A 17,411-nucleotide genomic window follows, 5' to 3' on the forward strand; every position below is an offset into this window, starting at 1 on the left:
CATTTACCGAGATTTGTGCGAAAAACAAGCAAAAAAAATCAAATCCAGTGTCTGGCGATTCTGTGGGTCAAACATCGCGCTAATGAGAGAGATCCAGGAGATCGGTCAGGCTGATTCAGTGTGATAGGAAAGCAGCAGAAAATCAATTTTGCACGTAACATTCCGAACATTGAAGTGGACGGGCAGCGGCAGCATAACGCCCCGAACATACACTCAGTGTCCACTTCATTAGGTCCAGAACATAGTAAAGCGCCCACTTCGTTAAGTTTTTATCAACAGCCAGTGGATTTACGTGGAGAAGGTTCATATTAAATATCACTGTCAGCTGTACCCTGTCATTACTAAAAATAATACGCATACAGAAAAAACACTGATCCATAAAGGCGTGCAATTGTAGAGACCGTATTGACTTGTCAGCAACACTAAACAGACTGCCGTGACGAGTGGGCGCATTGAAACACCATGACTTTTCCCCGTATAGTCTCTGTTCTTACCTCGTGTTGAACTCCTGAGTCTGGTCGCAGCAAATTGAAGCAGCTGAATTTTATGTGCCCTAAGTGTAAGCGAACACACCCTGAGCAAGGGTCAGTTGATAACACGCTCATAAATGTAAACCGATTGTTTGTCAGAACATAACGCCACATCCTATTCCACAATGCGTATGTTGTACCGTACAGTAGTTTTCATTGCTTGAATGCGTATTTCTAACATATGGCTCCAGCACGACTTACTACTTCAATGCACGATTGCAATTAGTAACACACTGGAAAATTTGATCTTCTCCAGAGTGGAATCAGAACCGGCATCCAGGTTCTGTTCGGCTGGTGTCGGCGCTTTGATTTATTATGCACCTTGGGCCGAGTTTATTGCCAGACTATAAACTCCAGCGATAGCGCAGGGCAAAGACCACTGTGGGTTTACTGCACAGGCAACGCAGAAGGAAGAGCTCTGTGAGCTGTGGTCATATATTTTCCTTTTGGAACACATTTTGTTATGTACAATGGATACTTCCTTCCTCCAGTCTTAACTGCACTCCCATTGCTTATACCTACACTGATTTCAAGGTTAGCCGGTTTATAAAGCCAGCTTTCGCATTTGTCCGCTGGTGGTCCATCAGAGTGATGGGCCAGTTTGGCTACAAACATGCCGAGATTATAATCTCTCGCAGATAGCTAATGGTCACAGTCGATAGCAGAATATGAACGCCTTTCTCCTTCACACTACTGCTCACATACTGGAAATACGTTACCATATCACAGCCGCAATCCTATCAAATTACGACCATTTCGCGCTTGTGAATTTACCTGATATCTCATTTACTGTACACAAACACCTACCGCGTTAGAGATCGATAGAAAACTCCTGAACATTAAATCAACTGGGTGTCTTATGTGTCAGAATGTTCTGCTGTATTGTTGAATTAATATCAGGAAGTTGGGCCTCTCAGTGCTGTTCCTCCATTCTGTATGATCACAGCTGAACTGTGATATCAGCGGCTTTACAGCGAATATAGACCCGAACGGTCGGTGAACACAGCCTGAGCAATGTTCAGATCACAACACTCAAAACCTGAACTTCACCCTTTATATCCTGTACGCTACACTGTTTCATGACGCTTTTCTCAAATCACGCAAATACTCATTTTACATGACTGAGTCTTGGTAACATGTGTTCCGAGTCAGAAATATTAATTCAGTGCATGATAGGCCATGTTTTCTCTACTAAATTTCATCTGTTGCAGTTAGGACTCGCAACCTGCATTTGGTTTTGTTCATTTGGTGTCGGTGCTTTGATGTATTCTTCACCTTGGAACCAGTTTATTGTCAGAAAATAAATTCCAGATTGCTCAAATTGCTCAGGGCAAAGACCGCTGTGGAGGTATTACAATGAGGCATCAGAAGGAAGGACGCTGTGAAATATCATGAAATGTTATGCATATTTCATTTTCTGAACACTGGACATTCCCCTTCTTGTGGTTTAACTGTGCCCCAGCTGCCTGCTCTCAGGGCTATCCCGATAATAAAGCTATCTTTAGTTATCTTTAATAAAGTTATCTAAAGTTACCTGGGTTTCAGCAATTAAGTTACAAAGAAAGGTTGAACAAGTTAGGTCTCTATTCTTTGGAGCGTAGAAGGTTGAGGGGGGATTTGATCGAGGGATTTAAAATTTTGAGAGGGATAGATAGAGTTGATGTGAACAGGCTGTTTCCATTGAGAGTAGGGGAGATTCAAACTAGAGGACATGATTTGAGAGTTAGGGGGCAGAAGTTTAAGGGAAACACGAGGGGGTAATTCTTTACTCAAAGAGTGATAGCTGTGTGGAATGAGCTTCCTGTAGAAGTAGTAGAGGCCAGTTCAGTTGTGTCATTTAAGGTAAAATTGGATAGGTATATGGACAGGAAAGGAGTGGAGGGTTATGGGCTGAGTGCGGGTAGGTGGGACGAGGTGAGATTAAGGGTTCGGCACGGAGTAGGAGGGCCAAGATGGTCTGTTTCCGTGCTGTGATTGTTATATGGTTATATGGTTATCTTCAACAGGTGCACCCAGTTACACCCGATTACAGTGATCGTCAAAGTTACACCTGTGCTGAGATTACCAACTCCCAGAGATAACAACCGGTCAAAGGCGACAGCAAGATAAAAGCGCCCGTCCCCTTCAGATGACTGCTCACTTCCTGGATAAGTGACCAAATCACTGATGAATTTGCATCCGTCATATTTAATTTACACATAATTTACACATACATCTCTTCAGTAAGTGATGGAAAAACTAGGGACATTCAGTTCAATGGATTTGTCTTGCTGCGGGATTATTGAATTTAAAGGAGTTCATTTGACCTCTCAGTTATTTTCCACGTCTGAATCACAACTGATCCACTATTATCACCGCTGAACTATGACCTCAGCGCGCCCTCGCCTGTGCCTGCATGCCACCGGTCCCTCCGGTGTCCATCGAGGATCTGTGCAGTGCGGAACTAAACACGTTGAAACATAAATTAAAAAGTTCACAGCAAATGCACTATCAAAGTAAATATCTGACATCATGTACATCCCCCAGATTCATTTTCTTGATATTAAGCTGCAGTTTAAATCTCTGGATCATTGGTATCTCTTCTACAAAAGGGGTGGGTTATACCTGAACCCGAGGGAGGTCACTGCCTGCTCATTTCCTTTTCACTTCCTGACACACACTCAGGTGCATGCATCCTGAAACTTCGGAGTGATCACCTCCTTGCAGCCATTATCTATCACCTCCGCAGTGTCCCTTATCAACCGATGATCATCGAGCTGAAATTTCAGTTCCTTATTGATTTGCACGAAGAAATACAGCTTGGTGCACCTGCTGAAGACGTGATTTTCCGGAAGATAATTGCGGACTATCAACATCTCCGAAAAAGAGAACAAAAACTGAAGGGGATAATCCGCACTAACAGAGGAAGAATGAAGAATGAAGCTTGTTCTCGATGAATCCTCTCCACTCCAAAAAGAGGACCCCTGAAGATATTGGAAATCCGAGCAAGACTCACACGAAATGCTGGAGAAACTCAGCAGATCCGGCAGCATCTATGGAAAATAAAAGTAGCTGACGTTTCGGGCCGGAGACCTTCGGCTGGACTGGAGAAAAAAGGCTGAGGACTGGATTTGAAAGGTGCGGAAAGAGTAGAGAGAAACGCCAGGCGATAGATGAAAGCTGGATGAAGCCAATAGCTGGGAATTTGATTGGTGAAAGAGACCGGAGGCCATGGGAGAAAGAACAAAAATGGGTGGAGGAGGAGCACCAGAGGAAGGGGATAGGCGGTCAAGAATATAACATAAGAGAGGGGTAAGTTCATGGGAAATGTTGAAGTGGGTGTTTGAAAAATCGACGTTCAACTCGGAGGCAACCAAAACGGATTATAAGGTGTTGTTCCTCCGTGACCTGATCTCGACAGTTGAGGAGACCATGGATGGGCATATCGGATTGGGAATGGGAAGTAGAATTCAATTGGGAGATCCCGCTGGTTCAGGCAGACAGAGCGTAGGTGCTCGCGAACCGACTTACAGAAGGCCACACTGGGAGCACGTGCAGAGTGTCGCCTGACCTGGAAGGGCAGTTTGGGACCCTAATTGGTAAGGCCAGCTGTAGTGCTTGTTCTGCTTACAAAGATAAGTGCCAGAAGGGAGATCAGTGGGGAGGGACGAATGAACAGCACTGGCCCAATCACAAAATGGCCTTTCGGCTTGTCCCTGCTTTATTATATGTTTTGTCAGTTTCTAATTGTCAGCAAGTAAACACCGCAAGAACGTGAGAGCAGCATGAACGTGAGATCACCCTCACGGTCCCGAGAGCAGCCTCCTCTCTAAATCCCAATTCAACTGGTTCGCAGGACAAAAGCGGAAAGCCCTCGAACGACCCTTTCTAATCGCACTCACAGGCCTGTAAATTGCCTCCTCTCTCGCTCCCGATTGAATTGGGACATCGGAAGAGTAACTCCACAGGAACCATGTATGTATCATGGAAACATCGTTGTGACAATACCTCTGAGCTCAGTGCCGTTCATTTAGGAAGGGTGGGAAAATCTGAAGACACAGCCTTGGCCGGGCCGCCGGAGACGAGCGAGCGCCAGGGATGCCTCTGTGACGTCACCAGTCAATCTGCCTAAGTCGCTGCAACTGAAAATGAAAATCGTGTCCTCACCATCTGTAATTCCTTGCACAACAAGAGTGTTTATGAAAAGATGAAAATTAAGAAAACCTGTTGTGTTTTTTAAATGCTCATCAGTACCCGTGATGACTTATGGGAGTATCAAAGACTGACGGCGAAAGATTGAGTGAGATTTCGACGGGAAAGAGGGACGAGGAGAGGAGGAGGGAAAGAGACTAGAGGAACATGAAGGGCATGGTGAGAGATGGAGGGAGAGAGAATGAAAGAAGAGTGGGATAATGGGCTGAGAGGGAGGGGGAGAGAGCGATGCTGGAGAAAGCGGCTGGGAGAATGAGAATCGAGGAGAGAGACGTGGGGAAAACGGGGAATAAAACTGAAAGAAAGAGACAGAGGAGAGAGAGGGATTGCGGTGATTGGGATGGGAAATAGACACTGGAGAGAGCGAGAGAGACTGGGAGCGAGAGTCCAGGGTTGGGGTCCCGGAAGACTGACTGGGGGAAGAGGCGAAGAGAGAGATTGCTTTAGAGATTGGGTTGGGCCCCTCAGCTCACTATGTGTGCGCTGACCATGATGACAATTTTTTACTGCATGGTTGCCTGCATGTGCGTCGGATGCCTCATTGACGATATCCTCCAGAGGATTTATCCAACTTACTGTTCGTTGACCTGAAATCTCCTCCTCCTTGTCATCCACACGTCTGAGAATATCGTCATACCCCCTTCCTGATAGAGTTAGTTCTATCTGCCTCTCTCTCGCTCTCACTCGCCTGTTGTCTCTGACATCGGCTCTCTGTTGCGCTCCCTCCTGGCGCTCAATCACAGATGTGTTCTCTCCCTATCGCGAACAATAGTTGATGGTATTTTGTTTAAGTTGTAAAGTAGTTAAAATTCTAGTATTGTGTGTCCATCTGTTGTAAAGGCCTATCTCCTTATAGCAATGCTGACGGCGGTTATAAAGGTTTGTGCCTTTACGGTATCGTGCTAGATGTTGTGAAGCCGTGCATCCTCCCGCTCTGGCAGCGGCTGCAGTAATGATCTGCATTCTTACCGTATGGTGCCTGCTATTCTAAAACTCAGTTAACGTTCTCTATCTGGAGGACAGTTGAACGTGGCAGAGGGACTGTGAACCTACAGGTAGGGAAGGTTGAAGAAAAGAGAGTGCTGATAAGAACGGGTCATGACGGGAGCAGGAGTGTTAGATATAGACGGTATTTTACTCAGTGATGAGGCAATGTTGTCAAAACCTGGAAGCAGGGGTAACAGGCTCGCTTGAACGTTCAATTTATTAAGGGAGGGAGAATCTGTGCAAAGGTAAAATCGATGGAAACGAGTTAACAGGGACATACACCCTTCATCAGGACTCTGTGTGTGTTGTTTTTGTGTTTCGTGGATCTGAAACTTTTCTCATGTATCTCCGTTCATCACATTGTTCGTTTTCGAACTCGTCAATAAAATCCGATTCAATGGGTATTTCACCACGTTGTTTAGTTCCTGTCGGAATTTGGTCTGAGTCAGTCCATAAATACAAGTTTTGGTGCAGGAACTGAGAACCTGCAGCATTGCTGAAGTCTCTTCTGTGATGTAACGAGCATCCGTGACAGAATGAACAAAACTCTTTGAAATCCGTTGATAGATATAAAATGTCACCCGCTTTGCCCACAACAATATGAAACTACAGGATATGCTGAAGGACAAAGTGGTAGATTTGCTTCAGTTCTCAACCCCCGGACCCTGTCATTCTCCCCACTCTTTTGACAATGGAGCCCCCTATGCGCTCGACTGGCCGAGAGAATCCGCCTGACAGTCTGAATATTGAACAACAATATCAGAAAGAAAGGGACACAAGGGGTTAAATGGTGCGAAACAACTGAAATGCTGCCCATGCGGGACAGATTTCGAAACGATGGAAGAGCTCAATCCCAGGGAACACCATCAATTATTACCAAAGGCTCGTATACAAAGCCCCAGGGGACACTCTCCAAACAGGCCAGCACACTCACTGTCCCGATAACCACAGCCGCCGTCCTCTCGGTGCAATATTTTGCTTTCAGCTTCTCACAGCAAATAGCCTCAAATCGATCGACGGTGAAAGCAACAGTCAGCCAGACAAGAGGTCACCGTGCTCGCTAAAACCAACCATCCACTGAGACTGGACACAGGAATGATGAAAAGGAATGATCGGGGAAAATAAAACGATGCAGTCCACTCCAGCAGCGGATTGGAGGTAACGACCAGGTGATCGGCCGCTGCCATTCCCACCATGTAGCGAGTGACACATTTGGAGAGACCGCACTTTCCCCGGAGCAGGATCACAATCGCCACCAAGTTTGCTGGAAGAGAGACAGGGAGCAGCAAGTTGAGAAAAATAAAACTCTTCACATTTACTAACTTCTTTGTACCAAAAGATGGTTAAATTTATAACCGCTCAAGTACAACTGCAGACAATCAATTCGTTTCATCTCAGTGGGCTAAACCCAACATTCCTAAGTACAGTGCAGCTGCTAAAAGACCAAAGAGCACAGAAACCCTAACATCACATCATTGAATACAAACAGCTGGAAGATGTTAGCCGATTCGCTAAACTCCTGCAGCAGTTAGTTTTCGATCCAGATCCCACGATACACATTCCCGGTGTTTCCATTCCATTCCTGAAATCCAGGACACCGGGACTAGACAGGTGACAGTGGAAACCAGCGACAGAAGCGATCACAACGTTGGAATTAAACTTCAAATCCCTCCAACGACAGATGACACTGCTGTTTACCGGGAGTTCCAAAGGGTGAAATAAAAGGACAGGAAACGTCCTATATCCGCCAGATGACTGGATACACCATTTCAGGGGGAATATATAAATTCTGTTACTCCCGAATTAACAGCTCGGGAAGACACTTTGAGGTGATTTAGTCCAAGCGGTCCTGATTTACACAAAGTATCGGTTTCCTGAGATATGGTGGCACCGCTGACTAACTTCCTTAGTTACAGTTACTTGAAGATACAAATTAATTCAACAGCATTGTCTCTGATATAAGCATTCGGCCGATTGAAGACAAATACACAAAAATTGTTGGACATTATCTCAGCAGTGATTCATATAGTGGAAATAATTCAGGAGCTCTAATGAGGAAGACTGACTTCTTTACGGAACAGCCACATTTACAGATTTCAGGGCTTTGTTACATATATAAACGACGTGCATCGACATCGAACTTCTGCCCCTGCGGTTTCCTAATTTGAACTGGCCTTCAATGCTTCAACACCTTCCTGGCCACACATAAACATGAACACACACACACACACACACACACACACACACACACACACACACACACACACACACACACACACACACACACACACACACAGACTAAACAGGATTACTCACTCACACACACACAGTCACTGACACACACGCACACACACACAAACAAGCACGCGCGCGAGCGCACACACGCACCCATACACACACACACAAACAAAAACACAGATCCGAGCAGACACACAATGGACTAATTAACGTCGTGTTAGCAACGGACAAATGGCCACGTTGCTGATGTACAAATACACGAAAACATCTGCAGATGCTGGAAATCCAAAGCAACACACACATTTCTAACAACACCTCTGAACCTCCCATGTCCTTTCCTATCACGGGTTTATACCATATTCCTTAATATCATCGCAAAAGGCAAAACTACCTGCCCTGCTTCACGTTGTTGCACCATTTTGGCAATCATATTCTTTGGTGTTCGATTTATCCTTTCCACAGTTCCAATGGACTGTAGTCTATAGGGGATGTGATATCTCTGTTTGATCCCTAAAAAGCCACGACGTCTTGCATTACCTGGGCCGTGAAATGCGTGCTGTGCTCCGGTTCGATACTCTGGTGTAGTTACCAGCAAGTGAATATCCTTTCCAATAGGATTTTTACTCTGGTCTTTGTTGTGTTTGTGTTAGCTGGAGAAGTTTCCACCCACTTCTTACTCTCATTCGGATTTCCGATTTTTTAAGCAGGCGCAGTGGGCAACGCTTGTTTCGAAAATTTGATGCATGCAATGTTCTTATTTCCATTCCGACGTAATATTAGTTTTCAGTAGCTACTTGGAAACTACGCTGGAAACACTTGGGGCTGTTAACGGAGTTGCTTTATTCAGCTGCCGATAGTCTTTTGTGAACCTCCAACTATCACCTGCTTTCCTCACCGGCCATACGGGTGAGTTAATAGTGGAAGTCACCAGCCTCGGTACCATAATTGGATTAAACTCGTATTAACTGACCTACACTTCCTGTGCTTTTTTTTCGGGGGGAGGGAGTGGAACGCCTGAACCTTGCCCCCGCCTTCTGTGCAATATTTTGCTGCACCTTCTGATCATTGGTCACGCAAATGTTGAATCTGTTTTCTGCACTTTGCACGATGGTCTGTGTTGCTTTTCCTTGCCGGTATGGATTTCCGAATCACGTTTATAAATCACTGCATTGATTTCTTAATACTTCCATTCATCTTTCGCGACGTCAGCTGCGGCCTCCAGCTTCATTTACAAATCTGTTAGTTTAACGGTGATGACGGGGTTTATTACAACTGATAATATACAACAAACGTTCATATCATCTCAATCTTATCTTTGGTCAGTGATTGGCGGTGAGTAAACGTTGAAGCCGTTGGAGATTTGGTGATGTGGTGACGTCATCTTTTAGAAACTTTGAAGAATGATTTGCGGACGATACATAACTTCCAGCCTCACTTTGCTTTAGACTCGAAAGGATATCTTAAATGTTGTATGATTCTAAGCACAGATATTTGTTCACGGTTCAACACTTAAACGTTCTGCAACAGTTCAAAGTGTGAATGGACTGAGAACGTAAAATATTGCTCAAGGACCGGACATTTGTGAGTTCATTTGAAAGCGAAATAGAGGTAATGCGTGCGTGAATGAAGGGAAGGCAGCTATGTGATTGTTAGCATTGTATTGAAAGTATGTTTGAATTAAACTTTTCATTCACAAAAGGATCTCACTGTCTGCAAATGTCTGCTTCATTGGTTGAAATAAATGCCTTCCCTGCGTATTTCTATTGCGTTCTGGCGTTTCTTTGGTTTTGAGTTCAGAGGGTGACACGGATTCCACAACGGCAATGCGAAATCACGGATAAAATGATCGAGATATGAGTGTATCTGTTCCGGGTACGATAAAGCCGCTGTTCAAACGTAAACTGACATCAAACAAATTCGTGTTTACTTGAATTGGAGGCTCTCTGGGAGGCTGGTTCATTTAGAAAGCAACAAAGGATGCTGCTGTATATTTCGATATTCTGATCTTGAGTTGCTTGGTCCAATGGAAAAATAAAATGTTTGGATGTAACCGTACCATTTGCCTTGTAATAAGTAAACATGATTTCAGTTTAGATAGCGCGCAGTTTCAGTCCGAATTTAGTAGTTTGATTTCAAAATCAGCGCTAACACAGTAAACTATCCAAGTCCTGCGGGATGGTCAAATTACAGACTGTCTCTCAGAACACTATAATTGCAGAGTCTAGATGTATTTGTAAAGTGTACTAAAGGTTATAAATTCCTTGAGGAAAATCACTAGCCACTGTCATCCAGGCAGAATACACTCCAACCATTACTTCATCGGTCTTCCCTTGGATAGCCAATTCTGAGTCTGTGCAGACAGGTTTCACTAGATCCAGGCAACCTGACTTTATGAAAGTGTGCACCATAGCGAACCCAGTCTAATACCTTACAGAATTAATATACGCCACATCGACTCTTGTGTTTCATCTGCCTTTTTTCACTTTTTCATTCATTTATTCTGACAACGAAACAATGTTGTCTATCCTCAACCAGAATACTTTTCTCCGTAATTTCCGTCTCTAAGAAGCCTCTCCAATACCTTGCCCACTACTTACCGAAGACTCACTGGCCAGCTATTCTCAAGACTATCCCTATTACATTCCTTGAACAAAGGAATGGCATTTGCAATTCTCCAATCCCTCCGTACTACTTCTGTGACCAAAAATGACGCAAATGTCATGTCCAAAAGTCCAGCAATATCTCCGCTCACGTTCTGTAGTTACCTGGATTGCATACCTTCTAGCATCAGGAAATGGTTTACATTCTTGTATTTCCAGTTTCCAGCTCGTAATTCTCAGCGTCTGCATCCCTCAGCACACCTGCCTTTTTTCGCTGTGTCCACATTCATCAAGGTCTCACTCACTGGTGAATACCAAAGCAAAGTATCATAAAGGACTTTCACTGCCTCCCAGCACCCCAGATACATGTTTCTTCTTTTATCTTATCTCTTCCACTATCTCTCTCGTTATCCTCCTGTTTTTCACCTACCATGCCTCTCCCATGCTTTCTCAGGTCCCCATTTAATTCTTCAAAGTCCATTATTAAATCCCTTTTGGCTGCATTGTGGATTTTATAGCACTGCTTGATCCTTTTTTCCAAAGCCTTAAGTATATTTCTTTCTTCTTCTCTTATCATATCTCTTATCATCCAGGGTGACTTTACTGGTCCATCCGATCCCCGCCTCAGTGAAACAAGCCAATGCTGAACCCCAATCAAGTGCTCCATTAACAATCTTCATATTTCTCTTGTGAATGAACGAATCGCTTCCCTAATTCGGCTCCCACGTTCCTCCCAATAGTATGAATTAAGTGCATTCCATATTGTCTGCTGCTTTCAAAGTGTCGAATAGCTGTGCTCTATCGTTCTGAAATGCTGACACGCAGAGAGATCAGTTACCTGACCCACTTCACTTTCTAGTATTTGCACAAGATGGACTGTTCAATAGTCCGTCTGCGCGCTTCCTGTGCCAGATCCCCTTCCTGTACACAACCGAGAAATTCTGTCACATCTAAACCTTTTAAACAGAGGAATTGCCGATAAATATAACGGATATTACGTTACCTGTGACAACAGCCGTGCTCATTTTAACAGCTGTGTAAAATCTATGTCTGGATCTGTCACTGTCTCTGTGTTGTTTCCGTTTAGGTGATCAGAGCTGTGTACAGAATACTCTCAAACGAGTGTTTCTTCCCTTCTTACTTCTTAGGTCCACTCACAATCTATTAACATACAATCCTACCATAGTGTACTCACTTTCCGCAGCTGTATGACTATTCGCACTCTCCCTGTGTTTAAAAGGCAGCCCTTTACTCTCTTTTACTCGACTATGAGCATTTTGAAACAACGGACCCCCAAAAATCCGGAAGTCATTACACCTCTTGTGATTAAATTAAATTTATTTCTAATATCCTTCACATACATGAGGAATAAAACTATTTAGGTTACTTTTCACTAAATGTGCAATGTGCAATCCTAGTAATTTATTATCATTTGTAAAAAATAGAACAGTCAATACAACATAGACAAACACTCAAATCACTGTGAGTTAATCAGTTTGATGGCCTGGTGGATAAAGCTGTCACGGAGCCTGTTGGTCCTAGCTTTTATGTTGCGGTAACGTTTCCCGAATAACTGTTAAATCTCTGCGATAGTTTGGACTTTAATCATTTCAGAATGACAGGTACATGATTGTTTGGAGTTATGACATGCTTGCCAAGTTTACTGATTTTTTAAACTATTTTATTCTAAAACTCCGCTGAATTGCATTTGGAGTGGGCATTAACTACACAGACGGCCATTTAACGTAAAAACATACTTCATTCCATCCTTTAACTCTCGTCTGAATTTTCTCTGTGTCAGTGTATAGACACATGTATTGGTGCACACACTGAGAGTTTGCAACATGTACCCAAATTGTTGTAGTATGTATACCGGGGAACTCAAATATTTGTCCATGTAATAGTAATTTTCTACTTGCCATTTCAGGGAATGAGCTGTATAGGGCATCCAAAGCAATATGAAATTAGCTGAAATTGCAAACAACAAAATCATCGATTTTCTGCGGTTTTCCACCTCGGTATCTTTCTGTTTATCGCTGCCCTTCCGAAGCCTGCTGCGGACTCTATTTGCTGCAATTATATGTCTTACTGTTAACCCATTGAAGATAAGAATTAAGCCGATTGCTAGCAGCGGTGTTAAAATGCCATCTAGTACTTCGATTCCTTTCCACACGGGTGAAGTTGCGTATTCAAGTGTGGGGACACAACGCCACGGTATGTTGTCAATAATGACATAAGGTTCAACAGCAAAGTAAAATGGGACATTTTTCCCGCAACTCACTAAAACCACAGTTGCCATAACTACCGTTGCTGTTCTCTCAGTGCAGTATCGTTCCCCGAGCTTCCGACAACATATTGCGATGAAACGATCAAAGGTAAAACTGACCGTAAACCAAACAGAACAGTCCCTCGTCATAATAAATATTACAACTGTCACTGCGCATACAGGAGTAATGAGCAGGGATCTGGAATATATGTAGATATTGTTGGTCCGTTCCACTAAAGCGAAAACTATAACCACCATCATATCCGCTGTTGCCATTCCAACCAGGTAACGGGTGATGCATTTGGAGAGTCAGCATTTTCCCCGAGATAGGATCACAATCGCCGTTAAATTAACTGCAAGAAATTTGGAGAGGAAAAAATTATATCAGAACAGAATTAACGTTAGCTGCCAATGTCTGAGTGCCCAATTTTTCCCCAATGCTGCGCAAGGTATGATTTTTTTTTTTGGAAGTTGAAAGCATAAATTCAATTTGTGCAGTTTCTGTCCGTGCCCACCGGCTGGAAAATAATGGACAGAATATAGTTGCGGGTTTGCGATTTTCCGACAGCTTAGAACTGGACATTTGATTTCCACGACTCACGTACCGGAGAAGTTCAATCGCTGCATAAATAGCACCATTACCATTTTTTCAGGTGAAACAGCTGAAGGTTTATTTGTAGTGAAATCATGCGCTTCAACGCACCGGTTGCAATTGAACGTTTTATGGAAGAACAGACCTGAGTGTCGACATTCGATTGGCCGGTCAGTTGAAAAAAAAAATTCTGATCTGGAAATGCGACTACTGTCGCTTCAGAAATGCGAGCGAGCTGAAACTGAAGAACTATGGCAATAGCGGCACCGACGCAATTGACAAAAAAAAAAATAATAAAAAGCATCACATAGAAACAATATGGAAGCTGAATAACAAAACTGTCAGATGTTTGAATCCTCAATTCTAGAAACATATTTCAGTCGACGGTAGGTTCTGTACTCAGTAAAAGTCCAAACAGAGCAATTGAATGAAAGCAAGATGACGACGGCACCATACACAGAGTGACCAGCTCCAGTACCTTACCAGGGATACCGATCGCTACGATTGTAGGATAGAAAACGGCCGCGATGTAGTAAATCGCTGGATATCCCATATTCCGTCAGAAGCAGGGTTCACTTGCACAGAAATTTGCAAGTGCTCATATGGACAGGTGACAGGTTTTACAGAGTTATATGCAATTCAGAGTAATTCCACCGGGGCAATTAGTGTGGTTATCCATCCGTCGCATGAGGCTTAACCAACTACACAAAAGTGCTGCATTAAAGTATTTTTTCTTACTTTATCACCGTGCCATGAATTCGTATCCCCAAAGGATGTAACAAGTTATTAACTTTTAAGCAAAAAATAATACGAGCGATACCAATGTATTCTCCAAGATAACTGACGTCAGTTGCTGAAATGGGACATTTTCTGATCAGTGTTGTTTCTAACGTAAACAATCATCCTGAGCAATCAACATGGACAATCAACTTCGAACAGATTTAGGCACCCATATGAATTTAGATGCGGCTTGTGGACGGATTGACGAACGTTATTTTCTCGATTAACAGAGAGTGGATGATTCATTCTTTGTCTCTGAACAATGCAGTGCAGAGACTGGTGTTTGGCCCATCGTTTTTTTTTTTATCATGTATGCTCATGACAGAGCTGTCAATGTAGAAATCGGAATCAGAAGAATTGCAACGACTCCTAAGTTGGAGGCGTTGTTCCAGCAAAGAACTGCATCCAAGCTTGTAGCTTGACGTCGACTGGCGAGGAAATGTCCTCAAAAATGGCAGATGGCATTTAATACAGAGAAGTGTGAGATCGTCTGTGTTGTGAGGAACGATGCAACAGGTTGCGACGCACTTATTACAAATGTGGATTTTAGTGATGTGACCGTAGATAAAATATCGTAGGCTGTTTTGCCCACCTACTTACAGTTTTGAAATATCAATACGCTTCAAAAAGTGCAGCGAGAATTTGAAAGGAAAAGTTGAGGCAATGTACTGGGTGAATGCATGCAGATTTTTCCCATCCAGTGTCTATACTATAGACACTATAGGGAGGGTGCGTGGATACTAGAGAGGGAGTGCAGAGGAGATTTACAAGGGGGTTGCCTGGAATGGAGGTCGTGCACTATGAGAACAGCTTGAGTGTATTTGGCCTTTTCTCCCTGTAGTAACGGAGGGTGAGAGGTGTATAAGATGATGAGAGCCATTGATCGCGTGGATAGTCAGAGTATTTTCCCCTCAGGGCCGAAATAGTTAACACATGGAGGCATCGTTTTAATGTGCTTGGAAATAGGTACAGAGGGGATACCGGAGGTAAGCCTTTCTCACAGAGAGTTGCATGTGCGTGAAATGCACGGCCGGTGGCGGTGGTGAAAGCGGATAATGACGGAGGTGATAGGAGTTAGGAGTTGGGCGAGGTGATATATGTAGTGTCATATATCTCATATACCGACAGGGTAGCCTCCAACTTCCGGTATTTCCGTCCCTCTCCCTTCCACCATCTCACTTTAACTCTGTCTCCTCTTCTAGATGCCTATCACCTCTTATGATTCTGCCTTCTTCTACTACCGATCGTGTTTTCCCCTTACATTCCTTCTTCACCCCCCCAGCCTATCCCCTCCCTCCTACCCCTCCTGCACCCCTTGATCTTTCCTCTGATTGGTATTTCACCTGGCACCTTCTCTCCACCCATTCTTTATAGGGCACTTGCCCCCTCCTTCTTCTGTCCTTTCGAAGCGTCTCGGCCCGAAACGTTGACTGCTCCTTTCAACGGATGCTGCCTGACCTGCTGAGTTCATTCAGCTTATTTGTACGTCTTGATTTGACCACAGCATCTGCAGTGTATTTTGTCTTTACACATGGATGATATCTCTGCTTGTCCTGTTCCCTCAATTCTGCAATGTTATTATAACATGTCATTCGGTCCCAGGATCTCTTACACAGAGAGTATCACTGCTTGTACAGAACCATCTCCAAGTATGCTGGGAAATACTTTGCTTGCCCAATCTCAGGACAGACACAGTGAACACAAGATGTATGACCATTAAACCATATCAATATCTGTCTTTAAATAAAGTGTTTTTCAGAATTATCACACGACTGGTGATGATGCCCTGTAATCATTCAGTGGAGAGAGTTGTTCGTTCAATGTACGAAGGAGTGACAGAAACATCAGTGCACATGAAGACATTTAACTTCGGCTTGTGTTGTTCTTTTCGTACACATATCAGGCGTGACCCAGCGGATAAGGAGGAATATTCATTCTTGTTTTCTGTCATCACATTGGGCCGTGTTTCTATTTCGAGGCACCCGCATATTTTTATTATTATTTTCGTATGTCTAAATGAAAATCGCTGTTGTTTATATGCAAGTCCCGTTACACTCTGATATTTAGTCAGTCAGCATGTAAAAATGGGGATATTGTTCAGTGGGTTCCCGGATAAAGAACCGCAATGAGGAGAATAGGTACAGCTTGTATTCAGTCGGTTCAGATAGCGAGAACGACCGGGGAACAGGAGAATGCCAAGTCTTCATCAACTTTACACAGCCGATATGATTTCCTGTAATGTCTAATACCAGGAATAAAATGATGAATATAATTCTTAAAATTCCCTGTATACATGTAAACATATGTTACGTATGTCAAAAAAAACTATGAAAAAATGTCCTGTTTGCTACAAATAAATGTGTATGATTTTACTGTTGCAAGCAGTCGGTGCAGAACAACAGGAGAGATTTATTGCACAACACTAGTCAGGTTAATTACTGTCAGTGTGAGATGTAGTTAACCCGTTGTGAATCGGCACTTGCAGAATTCAGTAAATTTGGGACAGTTTTTAAAGACTGAAATAATTTCAAATATATCTCAGATGAGATAAAGCATTGCAAGGAACAGAATTATCTGGCGTCTGCAGGAAGACCAGTAACCTGAAACGCAACCCGATGAATATGCAGAAGCTCTACAAGGTGAGAGATGGAAACAGGTCGAAGAGATACCCTTCCTGTTCAGCTCTTTTCCTTTTCCTCCTGTCATTTCCCATCTTCATAAACATATTTTCCTTTGTAAGACTAAACGCAATTTGTTAGTTTTACACTGATGTTCAAACATTGCTATGAACTATCCGTTCAAGTTTAAATCTTGTTTCGTAATCACGGATTCATGGAAAGTATCGGAAGTTGCATAAATACGTGCGACTTGTTTTCAATGGCTAGAAGTAATGATCTGAGAACAGAAAAGTGTTTTCATTGAATCACTTGCTGTGCAATGATGTGTAGAGCCTTATAATGTACAACCGAACTTTACTGCGGTTTTCTGTCATTATGAATATTTTAATCGCTGTTTTCCAGAGTAATTACTGCCACACACAGACAATGTCATTGCTCACCGTGATAATGACGACATTGGTAATCCAGGCCCAACACTGACCAGACTAATAATAATGCATTGTCTCTGCAAACTTACCAGTGACAAACAGTTTGTAGAATCATTTACGAATGGACATTGATTTAAAGCGACGAGAGAGAATTAATAGGGAGCGGAGAGACCGAGTAAGT

Source organism: Hypanus sabinus, unplaced genomic scaffold (genome assembly GCF_030144855.1).
Source record: "Hypanus sabinus isolate sHypSab1 unplaced genomic scaffold, sHypSab1.hap1 scaffold_474, whole genome shotgun sequence".
Taxonomy (NCBI): domain Eukaryota; kingdom Metazoa; phylum Chordata; class Chondrichthyes; order Myliobatiformes; family Dasyatidae; genus Hypanus; species Hypanus sabinus.